Below are 18,001 nucleotides of genomic sequence, written 5' to 3'. Positions count from 1 at the left end.
CAGAAATGTGGGCACATACATGTGCTATCTAGGTTCTCTCAGGGCAACGCAACAGAGAGTTTACAGGTACATGATTGTAAATGTAACTTTTATTTACCTGATGAAATTGTTTTCTCAAAGGCTTACTGCTGAATAAGTTCTTTCTGAGCTCTGGCTGGCTGGTTCAACTCATATATTCTGGCTCAAACTCCTCTCAACGCTGACTGATTCAATCTGGCTTCTTTCAGCTTCTCACTGAATTGCCCCTCTTGACCTCAGCTAACTCTGGCAACTTGTTCAAATCTTCTGGCTCTTTCTTCTTCGCTGGCTTCAACTACCTCTGCTGACCTGCGATGAACTGCATGCAAGAACTCATGAACAAACTCAACTCCAGTGCACTGCACTCACTGCCCTGACTCTCCACGGACTGAACATAACTAAACTGCCCCAAACTGCACTGACTGAACTTAGCTGACAGCACAGAACTCACCGGAACTCAAAAGATCTGCATGCCTCGGTCTGCTGAGTGCCGTGATTAAAAGTAGGTGCCACCATTGCCTGGACTTAAACTGTTCTTTTCCTAAAACTTGCTCTACACCAGACTGGTGTCGAATTCAGAGATCTGCTTGCCTTTGTCCTGGGATTAAAGGTGTATCTGTATTCCAGCCAGATCTCACAAACCTAGAAGGTTTTTGGATGGAATCTCATGCCAAGACAGCAAGGTTTCTGAACTAAAATTCCTGTACACTTGGTAAATAAAACTGATCATCTGGCTAATTGATGCCTCTGTTTATTACCAGATTCATTCCGATGATGGGCTAGATTTAGTTACTTCCAGCAAGCCCTCTTTCCTTGCTTGATCCAGTCAGGACTGCTTGCTGTATGGCTGCTTTTTAGTTGTCTCACAAGTGTTACAAGTGAGCCCATTTGCTGTGATGGTTGGGTTAGTGTGTTGACACTGTTTCATCTGTAAGACTTTTCATCTCTCTCCTATCTCATCTCTACTCTATACCTGAGTTTCTTACTTCGATATTCTGCTTTTAAGATATCTACCCATCAAATAACCAAAGATAATAAACCTAGCTTAAAGCATCTCACTGGTAACTTTAATTCCATCACAAAACCTTTTCCCATCAGGACCTTGATTAGACATATATGTGTGTATGTGTGTATCTGTGTGATAAAGAGGATTTCTTTTAATTTTTTAAAATATTTTTTCTTTAAAAATTTCATACATTTATATAATGAACCTTGACCATAAATCTACCACAACTTTCTTCCAGCTCCCTATAGTGTCCTGCTACTCATCTTTTTTGGGGATAGAGAATAGCACATATAGAAATTTGTCATGTTTGAATAAAATAAGCTTGGTCATATGTATTTCTGTTTGAAATAAGAAAAGAAAAATCTATAAAGCAAGGTTAAAGAAAATTATAAGGAACTATACACCGTGTAACCAGTCATGATATCAACATTCCACATTGGGCTAGCAATAACTAAGCATTAAAATATCACTTTGTTTGGGAGAAGTTTTACAAAGGAGAAGTAGGTCTTGTCATAGCCAGTGATGATTTTAAAAGGTTTTGATTTTCTTTGGAGGAGTAACAGGAGACAAATAAGAAGGCCTGTCAGGGTCAAATTGAAAAGATCATGACTCCTGAGTAATTAGAATGGAAATTACAGAAGGAAATCAGGTCGTGGGTGGCTGTGATCTCAAGAGTCAGTGATTAAAAAGTAGTGTCATTAGCTGAAATAGAAAATAAAATGCAGGCATAGAGGTCAAGGTTCGCTCATAGAGTTTCTGAATGGAAATGTCCATCACACATGTGGAAGAGGCTTGTCTGAGCTGCTGCTGCTTGTCAGCTCTCTGCAAAGAGATGGGTGGAAAGGGAAGATGGGAGAGCCAGAGCACAACTGAGAAGTGTATGCATCTTGCAAATAGAAATGAAGCCAGGGTTCATGAAGAAAATCCAGAGTGAAAGTAACAGAAATCTAGACATTGCAGTCACACAAACAAGAAGCAATCTGAAGTGAGGAATCTTGCTGACAATTACACTACTCATGTCTCATACAGGCATTAGAAAGGTAAAAAGTAAAATACCTTCAATAGATAGAAACAAGCAACATCAAAATGTAAGCGGATGTTCTTGTGTGTGTATGTGTGCTTGTGGGAAATTTTCAATTCTTCTTGTGTTTATGAAAATTGCTCATTAACGGGAAGCTCATGTATTCAAATTTCTCTTTACGTCAAAGATAGCTACATTTTCTCAAGAAGCAGAAATTAATTTATTGAGGGAGGTTGGTTACCTCAAGATATAACTTTCATTGCAACATTCCATCAAATGTCATAGAGAAAGAGTGAGGCTGCAATCTTTTCCCTAGCGAAACATTCTTCAAAAGGCAGTCTTGTGCCCAAGACAAAGGCAGCTTAGGGTTTGTCAAATACTACTGATATAAACAATTTTAAAAACTGAGTTCTGGGGTAAAACTATTCCCAATTTTCTTGGAAACTTGCAAACTGATTTCCAAAGTGGTTGTATAACTTTGCATTCCCACCAGCAATGGAGCAGTGTTCCCTTTGCTCCACCTCTTTACCAGCATGTGCTGTCATGGATAAAATGTTATATAAAAGGGAGTCACAGAAGTATATCATAGTAAGTTCAAAGTTGTGTTTCATGCTATAACCTCATTATAAGTTCAAAACAATAGTTTCATATGGCCGTGCTTTATCATAGTACACACCTGTGGCTTCATCCTTGGACATGGCCTAGATTGAATGCTTGCCCTAGACCACAAATTTGTCCCAAGCCTATAGATCTTCTTAGCATAATTTTTGAAAGCACATTATAGTTTGTATTATGCTGCTTTTATTTACTATTCCATGAGGAAAGGGCACATTCTATTCTAGATTCCAACTTTATTACATCTTTTTGACAAAACAACTAAAACTCTCCCCTAAAACTTTCTTCCTAAAATTATTTGAGTCAAACCAGGAATTCAATAAAGTCATCAATTCATCTAAAAAGCATTAATCCATGAAAGTTCATTTTCCTGTTGATCTTTAGGAAAATTGTTCAATAGTGTAGACTGATGCCCAGGAGTTATTAAGCTATATAATAATGACAGGAAAGGCATATCATCAGCAAGAACCAATCTTGTGATAAATTCTTTGAGGACCCTACATTATCAGAGCTCATCCATCATAGGCCATTCAAATTGGTGGAACATCTCCAGAAAATTTACTTGCATGTTCTTTTAGTCTTTCCTTAATGGCTTCTGACATCAACCCAAAATATGTTCTGCCTACAAGTTGCTCAGGGATAAAGAAAGATGCAGCAAACACAGGAGCCTAGCATAATCTCTCTGGAGAGGCTTCATCTAGCAGAAGATGGAAATAGATGCAGAGATCCACAGTCAAATATAAGGCAGGGGTTGGGGAGTCTTGTGAAAGAGTGGGGAATAAAACTGAGGAAGCTGGATAAGGAGGTGACACCACAAGAAACCTACAGAGTCAACTAACCTGAGCTCACAGGGTCTCACAGACACTGAACCACCAACCAAAGGGGGCCTGAATCTACGGTCCCTATATATTTGTAGCAGATATCTAGTTTGTCTTCATGTGGGTCCCTAACAATTGGAGCAGATGTTGTCTCTGATTCAGTTGCCAGCCATTGGATCTCCTTCCCCTACTTAGACTTTCTAGTTGGGCCTCAGTGGGAGAAGATACACTTAGGCCTATGGGGATCGGATGTCTCGGCATAGGGTGGCACCCAAGGATGGCTTCCCCTTCTCTGAGGAGAAGGGGAGGGGTAATAGGGAGATGGATTTGTAAGGATATGACAAGGAGGAGAGGAGGGATGGGGGGGGGCAATGATCAGGATATAAAGTGAATAAAGAAGAAAAAGGAAAAAAAGGAAAAATATGCATTAGTTACTATTTCATTTACTGTGACAAAGTCCTTGACAAAATCAACTTAATTGAGGGAAAAATTATTGTGATTTACAATGTAAGTCCATCATACCTGGGAAGTCCTGACTACTGGAATTTGAGGATATTGACCACAACAATATTCACGGTCAGTAAGCAAAGAGTAATGTAATGTATGGTCAAGCTCGGCTTGTTTATAAATCATATCTATTGTCTGTCTGTCTGTCTATCTATCCATCTATCTATCTATCTATCTATCTATCTATCTATCTATCTATCTATCTATCTATCCAGTCAGACTCTCAGTATGTGCTGGCTTGCCCAGAACTTACTCTGTGGATCAGGTTGACCTCAAATTCACAGAAACCCACCAGAGTCTGATTCCTGAGTGCTGAGATTAATGACAAACTTCACCATATCCAACCCTCAATATCCATTCTATCTTTTTGCAGAGACCCCTGCCAGTGGGATAGTGCCATCCGTATTTGGTGTAGGTCTTTGCTGTGTGAAATAATCAAAACTAGAGAATTTATCACAGATATACCCATTAAGTTGATAACATTAATCATCACAAAAGGAGCTATTCTTAAAGTCTTTCTTCCCATTAAGGGAAAGTACACATTTTTTTTCCTTCAAATTATGAAGCTAGTCTTGTTGCTGTAATGCAAACACATATTTTAGTTTATCAATTCTCTTAAACATTTAAGATACAATAAATGAGAATATGGGGTGTTTAGGGAAACACACCCAAGCTCTTATTTGTGTGTGTGTGTGTTTTAATGTAAATTTGCAGGGTCGCCACTGACAGGGAAAGGACCTGCCCAGAGGTGAGAGTGAAATCTGGGTTCCATTTGATTTCATCAAAGCATCTGCTTTCAGGTGCCAGCATCTTTAGCCACAGTACAATCTGCTTAAAAAACAAAAACAAAAACAAAAAAAAAAATACTCCTGGTATAATACAATCCCTAGTGCACGAGGAAGCGTAATTATATTGAAACTCAACTCAAAGTGCATGTCATTTCATCTAAGAAGATGGGTTCTGCAGATATACTCCTGATTCAGCATAGGGGCCTAGAGAAGGATTTGGTGTGTGCTCTGTCCTATGGAAAGCATAGAGGTCGTTCTATTAGCCACCTCTGGTCCTGTTGTGAGCACTTGATATGGTCTGGTTCTACAGATAACACAAGTCAGCAGGCTGTTAATCCCCTCCAATTCCCTATCCTCTTGATGGAAAAACAGGTTATCCACTCTTTCTTTGAGAGGACAATCCTGCATGCTTTTCATTTCTTGTTTTCCTGGTGACATATATTTGTATGTATACTTCATATGTATACATTTACATGCATATATTAGTAAAATAGCTGGTGTCATCTGTCCCCATACTCTGAAGAATCTTCAGTTAGTAGAGTGTCAGCACACAATTTAAGAATGGACCTATGTGAGAATTCTGAGTGCTTGTGAGGAAACTCTAAAAACAAAGAAACAAACAAAATACAAAACAAAACAAAACAAAAAACGAGACGAGAGTTTTAATGACTTTAGTTTCTTCAAAACACATTTATTTTTTGGTAATATGTTTTCCTGCTCCTCCCAAGTATAGCAGATAGGTGTGAGCTTTCTTCAGCTGTTGTTATTCATAGGCCTCTGTAGGAAAACCCGTTTTGACACATGTGGATTGTCCTTGTGATTGACCTTGTGTGACCTTGTGTGACCTTATTCCTGTGATTCTGCTTAATCCTCAGAGTATAAATTGCCTGATGTTCTCAATAAAGTTGGTCCCTTCTTCGAGGTTCACTCCACCAATGACAGTGGTAAAGTAATTTTTCTGTGAGATCATTGGTATTACTATCTCACCTTTGTATATTTAAGTCTTTCATGATACTTGGGGGATTTTTATTAGGAGAACTAGATTTCAGAAGTCCCCAAAATTGTTTTGGTCAAGCTTGGAGGGCAACAGTCAGTGCAGTGGATCAAAAGGTCACAGGGAGAGATGGTGTTCGTGGCTGAGATTTCTAGAGTCACTAGCCTGTGATTTCAAGTATTAATTCAAATTGTAGCAGGTCTTGTCCCTCTCTGTCCTCATAGGAGCTACATCTGCTCCCAAATTCCATACCTCTGGGTTTGAGTGACACTCAAGTGGACGTGCATTCCCAAGTCACAGTCATGCTCCTGTTACAAAACACCTTTCTCTCCATGTTACTATTCCTTTTCCACAATGTTGGCTGATCACAAAGAATCCACTGGAACATAGCCTACCTGCCGTGTTTGTTTATAGGCTTCTGTAATAGTGCCAATCTATCTGCGTGTATAGCTGTCTGCCAGTAGCACTAAGCTTCTGCTGCCTCTCGTGGTCCTCCTGGATGCAGGAAAAGAACATTCTGCTCTCTACCTTGTCCATGAGTCTCAAGAAAAACTAGAAAAGAATGGAGTATTCTGATGTTAACTGTTACTCTTTCCATCACAGGTCTCAGAGACTTGGACCATTTGCCAGTTGTCTGGGTCAACACCATGCTGTCTCAATTGATCATTTTTCATCCTGATAAACTTCATCCCTTAAATCCAGCCAGACCAATAGTTAAGATTAAATGGATATTTTCCAGCCCATTAAAGTACTTGGCTGTCATGTTTCAATCTAATGTTTAATACCAAGATAACGATGATAGCAAAATCCAATTATTTTGAAAAGCGATAAAAATTGCTATGTATAAATCAAAGTAGAAAATGGAGTATTTGACATGGTTATAAGGAAAAATTGCCTTTCCCAAATGAAGTAAATAAATGGCAAGCAAATAAGAGAAAATGAAATGTGCAAAAAGTTTAAAGGCTCCTTATGTGGTGGCACACACCTTTAACCCCAGTACTTGAGAGGCAGAAGCAGGCAGATCTCTGTGAGTTTGAGGCTAGGCTAGACTAGATGATGAGTTTCAAGCCAACCAAGGCTACATAGCGTGAGACTGGATTTTAAATGAAAAGTATTGTAGATGTTCATAGTATTACATTGGTTATTGTATTGCTTTCTACAGGTGTTGTAGCACATTGCTATTAGTGCAGTGGCTTGAAATAGCCTCGAAGCAGAAATGTTGTAATCTAAGTGTTAAGAGAGCCTTTGTTCCTTTGCAGACTGTAGAGGAATCTTTGATTTCTGCCTTGCAGCTTCTGGGAACTACCCAGATTTCCCATCTCTCTTAATGGCTTCATTGCCTCTTCCCTTGATCCACTGTTGCCTCTGTGTGTCTCTTACAAGAGATTTAAGCTTAGAAGGCAAGTCTGGGATAAACTCCTTCTCTCAAGACATTAAAATTAATTACTTGCATAAAGGACATTTTCCAAATAAGGTAGCAGTCTCAAAATTCAAAGATTTAGCTATACTTACATTTTTGGAGGCGAACCATTCACCCTACTACAGAAATAGTTCTACTTTGAAATGAGTTTTCCTTTGGGATGAATCTGTCCTCTTCCAATAGAAACTATATTTCAGATACAAAAGTTTGATCATTTCCCAGAACTAAGGGTATATGTGGTGTGATATTCTACTGTGAGTCTGAGCAGTGACAGACAACCACAGCTCTCTGAGGAGAATAAGAACACCCTCCAGTATGTGCCTGGCACTCCCCAATGTGTTGTGCTGCTAAGCTGTGATATTTAATAGGAAACATTTTTGTGATAGTAGTGTAAGGTTACCAGAGAATGAGGCCACTGGAACTATTCTGAGGTCAAAGGCTGAAGTCCTATTGAGGACATGAATAGAGAAGGGAGAGCAGCCTCACCAAAAGGGTGTGGATAGATTTAGTTGGTGAGAGCATTAAGGGTAAAGGGAATTGCTGCTGCAAAGAAAATGTCCTACACAGAAACTCTTATGAGAGTACCTTTGGTCAGCATAGGATGCCATGAAAGTTAACAAGATGCTATGATAACTGGATGCTGTGGTCTTGCTCAGATTCCTGAGACAAGCAGAACATCTAATTCTCATTTCCCCAAAGGGCTGGTTCTCTCTTGTCTGGGGACATGGGCCAACCTAATAGCTAATATTTATATCTAGGCACTCAATAGGGCCTAGGATCCCCTAGGAGACAAGGCGCTGTGTGCCTATGAAGAGTTGTTTTGATCATGTTAATCAAGGTAGGAAGACCCACTGTCTTAGTTACAGTTTTACTGCTGTAAACAGACACCATGATCAAGGCAGCTCTTATAAGGACACCATTTAATTGGGGGCTGGCTTACAGGTTCAGAGGTTCAGTCCATTATCACCAAGGTGGGAGTATGATAGTGTCCGGGCAGGCATTCAGGAGGAGCTGAGAGTTCTACATGTTCATCTGAAGAGTGCTAGGAAAAGACTGGCTTCCAGGCAGCATGGAAGAGGGTCCATGCCCACAGTGACACACCTACTCCAATAAGACCACACCTATTCTAACAAGGCCACACAGCCTAATACTGCCACTCCCTGGGCCAAGAATATCCAACCTGTCACACCTTAAAAGAAACTAGGACTGTTCCCCGGGCTTGGGATGTGGACTTAATAGAAAGGAGACCGCTGACTGGCTGGACATGGAATCTCACCGCTCTCTGCCTTCTTACTGAGGTGCAATGTTACCCACGGTGTCAGGCACCTGTATCTATGAGTTCCTGACACAATGGACTGAACATTCCTTCCAGAATTGACTTTGGACAGTGTAAATTATCACTGTAACAAGAAAAGAACTATTACCACGAGTATAAGCATTTTTCTATTTCACCAACGTTCAATGTGGTAACATCTGCATATCCATTAGGGTGGTATATCTGCATGTTGTGTTAATGATTAAAATTAACCTTATGTAGTGTGGGAAGATGACTAATTAAAATTATAATTAAATAAAAGAAGATATTTATATATGTTCTACAATTCTAAAATTTCATAAAGACATTAAAGAAAAATGAAAAAAATATACTTTAAATACAAATAACAGAGGAAGGAATTAAATTCATGATGAAAAATACATTACAGAAAAATTTAACTTTGATTTCATTTTATTTTAGCATTTTAAAAATATAGAAACTGGTATTTATTTATAATAAAAATATTGTTTTATTATGCTTTCAGATGCAGTAGAATAAATTGAAGGTATTTTAAGTCATAATTAAGTAAATTAAATAAAACAGAAATATACTTCATTAAAGTTATTAGTTTAAAATGAATATTTAAAAGCACAAGTTTCCCACATTTTCTAAATTAGAAAATTTAATGGAAAAATCCTTACTATATGTTTTTTTAGAAGGGGGAACAAAATACTCATGGAAGGAAATACAGAGACAAAATGTGAAGCAGAAGCTAAAAGAAAGGCCATCCAGAGACTGCCCAACTTGGAGATCCATCCCATATACAGTCACCAAACCCAGACACTATTGCAGATTCTAAAAAGTGCTTGCTGAGTGAAGCCTGATATAGCTGCCTCTGGAGAGACTTTGCTAGAGCCTGACAAATACAGAGGTGTATGCTCACAGCCAACCATTGGACTAAACTAAAGTGTCCAACTTGTTTCTTGGTCATGATGTTTTGTGCAGCAATAGAAACCCTGACTAAGAAAATAGACTCATGTATTTGAGTCCCTGGTCATCAAGGATTGGCACTGCTTGAGAGAGATCAAGAGCTATGCCTCAAACCACAACACAGACTACACTTAGCAAATGGTAAAAGAAGGAAATAATCCTTAATCTTTTCATTCTTTGAACTTTGATATTCTTGGATCTACTGAGTTTGGACTCAGACTTGGGTTGAAACCATGGGTTTTGCCAGGCATTCGTCTTCCACTTGATAGACAAACAAGTTTTTCAGTCTGGGCAATCACATGAGGCATTCACTTAAGATCAACCCATTCTATATACTGTAGTATACATTCTCATGGTCTGTTTCCCCAGAGAACTTTGTTACTGCGAGTTACTCTTCATGTTGTTGAGATAATAAAGAACGTATCTTGAAGTTTCTTAGGACTATTTGAAGTGACAGTTTCTGGTTTCTTTGGAGACTCGGTAGTGTCATGATGTTTTCCTGGAAACTGTCTTATGATAGGATGTTTCTGCTGAAGCAGACATGTGGTGTTTTGTCTGGAAGCATCCTGGAGAAAGGACATGTGATGTTTTTCTAGAGCAGATGCTTGAGTGAACAGGTGATGCATGAAAAGGGTATAAATATAACCCAACAGATAGTGAATGATGCTGGGTGGTATTGGTACGCCTTGTCATTCTTTGCTGGTCATCATTTGTCATGATTTCATTGAGAGAAATTCACCAAAAAAACTTCTGGTGATGTTCCAGTGGCTTCTTGACACTTCTATTGACTCAGGCTGCTTGGCGGAGCCTGGAAGTTTCTTCTGGCTCAAGCTGCCTTTCCCGATTTGTCAGTGGTGTTTGTGAGTGTTTGGAGCTGCCACTGCTGACTTCATTTGAATGAACTCCGTGATATCCTGATAACACAGACTGGAATTGCTACAAAGAACTATTTCTAAACAGGTTTACATCCTTCTTTGCTCTATTAATCTTTCCTTTCCACTACCTCCAGTGGGTGGTGGGCTAGAAGGGAGGGTAAAGCATTTCAAACCCTTATTAAAAGTTGATACAACTGTATTCTGAATTTTTAATTTAATTAAATTTTCAATGTTTGCATATTTTGCTTGCATGTGTATCCATTCACTGCATGCATGCCTGGTATCTGAGAAGTCCAGAAGAAGGCATTGGGGATGGATATTCAGAGATATGTGAGCTAGGATAAGATTGCTTGGAATTGAACACAGGTCTCCTGGAAGTGCAGTCAGTGCTCTTGAGTGCCATGCTATGCCTCCATCTCCAATTACATCCATATTTTGAGTTGTATTGCGTGTTTACTCAATCAAAATGCATTGAAAACTCATTCATCTTGTGTCCCTGAAAGAATATAATAGGTGTGCTTATGTGAGAAAAAAAAAAAAAGACACAAAAAACCCCACAGGTATTGGGCATAAAAACATGCTAGTAATGGCCGGCGATGATTTTGCATTTCAGGAAATTTAGACACATGGGAAGATAGTCCTGTTACTATGTGATACCATGCTTAGTCTCTTAACAAAGTTTGTATGGCGCAGTTGCTCTAAAGTAACTACTTGCAGACTAAAGTGCAGTCTGCTTAGCAACTGTCACTGCTTAAGCCACAACAGTGAGAGGAAAAGAGAGTTCCGGACACAAATATTGGTCTCTTTCTCTTAAAACTAAAGTTAATTTTTTTTTGGTGGGGTAGAAAATTAGAAAAGCTGAATGTGCATGTGACTGTGTATGTGTGTGTGTGTTTGTGTGTGTGTGTGTGTGTTTGTGTGTGTGTAGTGTACATGTGTATATATGGTGTATGTATTATTGTGGTGTGTCTCCATGTGTACTGTGTATTTGTATCTGTGTACAGTGTGTGTGTTGTTTGAGTATGTGTAGCAGTGTGTCATGTGTCAGTGTGTGTTTTGTGGGTATGTGGTTGGTGTGAGATGCAATTGTGTTTTTAATAATATGTATGAGTAGTGTGTCTGGGAATGCATGTATATGGTATATGTGTGAGAGTAGCATATGTTATGTGCATGTGGTACATGTGTGCCCTGGAGTGCTTGTATGTATTCATTTGTATGTATGTGGATTTATATGTGGTATAATGTACAGTGTGTATATATATATATATGATACACACACACACACACGCACACACACACACACACATATATGAATGTACATTAATGTGCGTTATTCATGTAATTTGTATGTGTGTTTGTGTCTGTTCATATGTTTGTCTATGGTGTGTTGTATGAATGTGTGCACATATGATATCGTAATGTAGTGTCTTTATGTTGGTGTGCATATGCCTGTGTGGAGGTTATAGAACATATACATGCATGTACTTGTATGTACATCCCTAAGTATTTGTGCCCGTGTTGAGTGTGATGCTGCATTTCAGGAAAAAGTGAGACTCATTTGGTTTATGCTAAGGCAGGTTTTCAAGTTGGCCTAATGCATTTTTTTATCAGACAATCATCCTGAATTTTGCTGTTCTATCCAGCAATACAAGTTTACAGGGCTCAGTTCTTTGATTGCTTGTATTTGGATCTCAGGAGAAGCAACACAAGATGGAGAAGAAACAAGGGTGAGGTGTCTTTATCTCAGCTTCCATGGAATCATTGAAAGTTCATGGTTTGTTTGCTTGTTTATTGCCATCTGGGCCTCATCCTTCAGCAAACTAACTGAGTCCTTGAAACTATGCCCAAAGCAGAAGGAATTTGAAAGGGATTTAGTTAATTTCTTAAGAAATATACTTTAGATCATTTGGAGATGGCAAAAAAAAGAAACGCACTCTTTCTTGTGTTGTATTTTAAATTTCTTTCGTACTCTTCACCTTGTGGCGAAGCTGTAGGGAATACTTAAGGACACTGACTTTGGACTGATGCTAGGCCAGTGTATGCCGCTGATACGTTTTGACAAACTGTCACTGCTGATTTCAAATGGCAGTTCCTGGAAGACAGTCATTGGTTACATGCAGAGCCTCGTGGCTCCAGCAGCCTAAGGAACAGCTGCTACAAAAGAAGTTTGGCTCATTAGCGTTGACAAAACCCTGAGCTAGAGAGAGTATCCTGAAGACTGGGGGGGGGGGGGGGGTTAAGGCAGGATGAGTGAAGAAAATGCATTCCAAGATAAAAATTACTTCAGTAGTCCTGGTAGAAGGGAAGCCCTTTTCTGCCATTCCTAAGTCAACCACATTTAAGGTTTTCACAAACAGTGTGTGACTTCCCTGTAAATCCTTATGGCCATGGAGCCTGATCTTATCTTTTGATTCTGTCACTGTGAGGGAGAAGATTCAAGGAGTGCTCCCATCAGACAGAGCAGAGGTAATAGGCAGTATGTATGTGTAGGGAGGAGGCATTTGGCCTTATTGCCAGGAGGCCTAGCTTCAGAAGGTCCTTTTCTAAAATGACTGGAAGTGCAGAATGCATCCGCCTGCTAAATTCTTTGAGTTTCAAGGCAAAGAGGCTGGTGAAAACGCCCACACTCTAAGGATGCTACTAAGGATGTGAGGACAATGCATCCCAAAGACAGTGTCTGGAATGTAGTTCACGGTGGCCCTCATTAGGTGGCTGCTTATTTCTAAAGAAGCTCTTGTTTTGCTACTCTGAGCGTATAGATTCATTACATTTTAGTTTTTCAAAAAAGTTTTTGACAGATAGCATTTACCTCTCTAGCTCTGCTCACAGCATCAGGAAGGCACACATCTTCACAAGCTTGAGGGCGTTTAAGTCCTAAGTGGGTGAAAGTCTGTAACCCCCTGTGGAGGACTCTTCAGCTTTCAGTATCAAGGGGTAAATAAGCCAGCTCAAGAGAGTAAAAAATCAAAAAACATCAGCTAACTGTGCTAGAGTGTGAAAAAGTTGTGGAAGTCATGGAAGTACAGAGGTAACACATTCCTTTAATAAGGTTTCATATTTCATCAGGGTATAATCATCTTTAAATATATTCTCCATTCCAGAAAACATGACTCATTTCATTTTGCACATGTACCTAGAGAAGTTGCCATATCTCCTTATCCCTCTAAACTCTGTGGTTGTGAAATTCTTCTGGGATAATGTCAGTGACTGGGAGTAAACACTCAATAATGCATTTACATCATGAGATGAATAAGTCACAAAGATGTGGCAGATCATTGTGTTGGGGACTTCTCATAGCATACTTATGTTATGGGCGATAGCTGTCACCCATTAATTAGATGATTATTTTTTTTTAAGTCCCAAATTGAAAACAGGCAGTTTGGCTAGCTCAAGGTCAGGTGTCATCTCTAGGATGTGCTGTTATCTGAAACAGTGTTCTGCCAGCTTGACCTCTGGGATTTTTCCATTAAGAACAGTTTCTATCAAAAAATACTAACTGGTGTCATATTCAAGGGAGATATATTGATGATGCTGTGCGGGAATGGCAAGTATTAGCTAGCACCAATTACCTGAAGCTTCACAAACTCTTTGACTTGAGTTATAAAGGTCTTGTGAAAGAGACCTGATGGAGCTAGAACAATGGCTGAGCAGTTAAGAGTGTCTTTTGATATTGAGGAGCACAGTGAATGGATATCAGCACCCACGGGAGGGGGTTCACAACATCCTGCAATGCCAGACGAGTTAATCTTACATCTGGATGTCAGGTATGAGTACGGACATATGTGAGTGAACTGGCACATTAACACAGATGCATGTATACACATAATTAAAAAATAAAAATAAAATGATCTGAGATGCATGTCTCAGTCACATCCCCATGATATTTAATTAAATATCAGACTCATATATTTAGAGATGGCTTTGTTTTGGGTTGGAAGTTAGAGAAATGACTTTACTAGGTCTTGATCAATGAGAAATAGAGATATATGACAAAAACATGGGTGTGGAGAAAGAATGACTAGCGAACCACCACTGTTTAAAATTATAATATGTCTTACAAGGCAATAAAGAAAAATAGCTATTGTTTTGTTACATTTTTTCTGTTATTGATTCTACTGTAAGATGGGGAGCAACTATTTTCAGATTTTAATGTACATAAAAATCGTTCTTTGTGTCTATTAAAATACCATTTTTTTGTCTACTTCAGAACCACTAAACAAAGACTATGCACAATAAAGTTTGATTGACTGGCATAAAGGATCTTCCAATTGTTTTTTTGTTTGTGTCTTTGCTATAACTAGCATGAATTATCTTCCTTTCTTCTTGATCCATTTACATATATGTAGGTGTGTGCCATATATATATATAATTTTAAAGTTAGATAATTTTCCCTGCTCTTTTAGGAATGTAACAGAAGCCTTTTGTATGTCAGGCAAGTGCTCTACCATCAAGCTATAGTCTCAGCCCAATAAATTCTTTAATAGATATAGAAGACTTAGTCAATAAAAACTTAAGCCCAGCCTATACTTTATAACATTTATTGATCAGCAACTTTTTTCTATGTATAAGACACCTGGTCCTCAGTCCCTCATAAGATGTTTGCCATCATGATGCTTATGCTTGAATACAAAATGCAGACAAGATGATAGACATATGAGTCTGGTCAGTAACCAATGAAAAGTCCTTTGATCTCACCTTGAGGAAGGCACTCAGTCTTAGCATTGTGTGTGTGGATGGTCATGACATACCTTCTGCATAACAGACAACATAGTCTAAAATGATAAGCTAGCTTTGTCTTGGACTTGGTATATCAAGAAGGCTGAGGAAAAATAACTGGGATGTGTGTGTTGTAATAAGTAAGACTTACAGGAAGAGAAAGGAGAGTCCAAGACAAAATACATAAATCACAAAAAATGGATGGACACTGATTTTATACAGTAGATTTGTGGCTTCAGAACAGCACTTGTAACACTGCTGTCTTCCTCTAAGGTGAAAGTTAACATCATCTATACCATTTAGGTATCATGAGAATTAAACTAGTGGATATGCAACATACCTAGCTTGTTTCTATTCTTCTGCTTTTATGCTGGACATCCATAAGGATAAAATGGATTAAATAAAATGTGGTAGATAAAACATGATTTTACTAAAAGCTTCTGCTGGGACTTTATGTGTCAGTAAAGCAGAATGCTAGATATGAGCAGGTAGTCAAGTATGGAGATCCAATTTTACTCTTTGACCTTTGAGCTTTCATCATTTGCATACCCAGATTATCTATTAATATGAAATCCAATAGAATTAAAAAGTAAGAATAGTTGCTGTCTCACCAGATGATAAGACTAAATGACAGATAAAAGAGATCTTTGTGCCTGACAGGCAGAAGTCCTCAGAACCCACACTTATTGTCATTGTTGGAAGAATAAATATCCTCTGGATTGTCATGTGACCATTGAAATGATTGAAATAAGGAGAGATTCTGGAAGGATGAGACATTGGAATATGAGTCATTTTGTCTGTGTTGCTTAGCTGGCCCATTCTGAAATATGGCTGATAATAATTTGCATAGCGTGGTTTATATACATGGGGAATGCTAGATTATCTCCTTTAATGTCCTACAATCATGCAGGAGCAGAATCTTTCATTAGGCTAGAAAGACTTTACACAAAGGTTTTGAGGTGCCTCTGAAAGTTTCCTCTCACAGATTTCCTGCCCCAATATATGCACCTTTCCTTTTATGGTATGTTACACTTAAATGAAAGTTCATATGTGTGTGTGTGTGTGTGTGTGTGTGTGTGTGTGTGTGTGTGTGTGTGTGTGATAGAATTAAATGAGAATCATATGTATCAAAAGATGGCCTAATCGGCCATCACTGGAAAGAGAGGCCCATTGGACACGTAAACTTTGTATGCCCCAGTACAGGGGAACGCCAGGGCCAAAAAGGGGGAGTGGGTGGGTAGGGGAGTGGGGGTGGGTGGGTATGGGGGACTTTTGGTATAGCATGGGAAATGTAAATGAGCTAAATACCTAATAAAAAATGGAAAAAAAAAAGAAAGTAGGGAGCCTTAAAGGGGAAATCCTTCAGAGACTGACATGCTATTCTCATACCAGCCCTTCATACACATGTTTTATTTATGAAGATATTCAATGAGACATGATACATACCTGACATTCTGGATGTCTGCATTGAAAAACCTGGTTCTTTTGTTTGTTTGTTTGTTTGTTTGTTTGTTTGTTTTGTTGCACCTGGACCAATGAGAGGCTACCTTTAACTGGTGGTTTAAGGAAAAACAACTGGACTGGAGTTCAGTAGAGTCTGGGCTGGTGGCTCAAAGGCCATTTTTGGAATGAAACTGAAGCACTTGCTGTCTGTTGCAAACTTATTATTATAGCACATCTAACCGTAGGCCATGGGAAAAATAATCTAGGAGAAATACTTTGTTTTTATCATATATTTGTATTGGAACTTTATATATAATATTTAATTGCATGTAATAGTATATAACAAAACATATACATCTATATACATACACACATATATGTATATACATATATATATATATATATATATATATATATATATATTCCACCCTTCATCTTGTACTCATGAGCATGGTACCTTTTTCACCTTGTTGGACAACATACCCAATTTTGCTTGTCAAAACATCATAATGACCCCAAAGCAAAAGTGGCCCAAGAAATAGGAATAATTATAGGCTTCCTTCTCTATGTTTTCTTCGAGGTTCTTTGTTACCCTATAGTCTTGAATCTTTTTTAAAAAGTCTATACATTATATATTGCATGACAAACAAAAGACTCAGTAGACTCAGTAGAAAAGCATTTGTCAGAAGCCACTTTTAGTAAAACATTGAAGATACCTGTCACCTTAGAATCAAAACAAGAATAACAGCTTTGCCTGTCTCCTTAGTTATTTTGGGAACTGAATGCTGTGGCAAGATAATTATTAGCTTTCTTCTCCTCAAGTTTCTGTAATTCGGGTGATCCGAACTGCTACCATGATAAGTCTGTCTGTATCCTTGCATGTCAATTCAGAATGAAACTCTAGCTCTGAAACTCTAGAATTGGACTTCCTATATTCAGTGTTCTTGTAACCATATTTTAATGCATCTATCCATGGATACATATGTGTTTTCAGGGTAACCTTTATTGAACACTTACCATATTCAAAGCCATAAGCCATATGACATAAGAATGTGAAAGACAACGAATGCAAAATCTGATTTGCTGATATGAATAGACATTCTATCATGATGCCTCAGTACAAAAATAGGATGTTCTAGACACATAAAACATGGGTACTTAATTTAGATTAGAGTGGGCTGGAGAATGAGGAAGTAGTCCAGGGGATAGATACTGAGTTGAATGTCAAAACACTCTTGGATATTGGTTTGGTAAAGAGTTATAAAAATACACTTCCCTGAGGGTTAGAATGGCCTCTCTGCTTAGTAGAAAGCAGAAAAAGTAAAACTCTTTGGAAAATCTCCTGTCAGAAAAATAAATCTATTTTTATAAAGACAACACTGAATATATAGAGCTTGATCAAAGAAAGTCTACAGTGAGAGGCAAGGGAAGAGTGCAAAGGTCTATTGTTGACTTGTAACTCAGCTTTTAGTGACCTCGGGAATTTCCAGATGTATGTTTGGGACCTAATTTACCCTCTTCATGGATTTGGATTA

Source organism: Mus musculus, chromosome 19 (genome assembly GCF_000001635.26).
Source record: "Mus musculus strain C57BL/6J chromosome 19, GRCm38.p6 C57BL/6J".
NCBI classification, from domain to species: domain Eukaryota; kingdom Metazoa; phylum Chordata; class Mammalia; order Rodentia; family Muridae; genus Mus; species Mus musculus.
Note: the sequence above shows the minus strand (reverse complement) of the source record.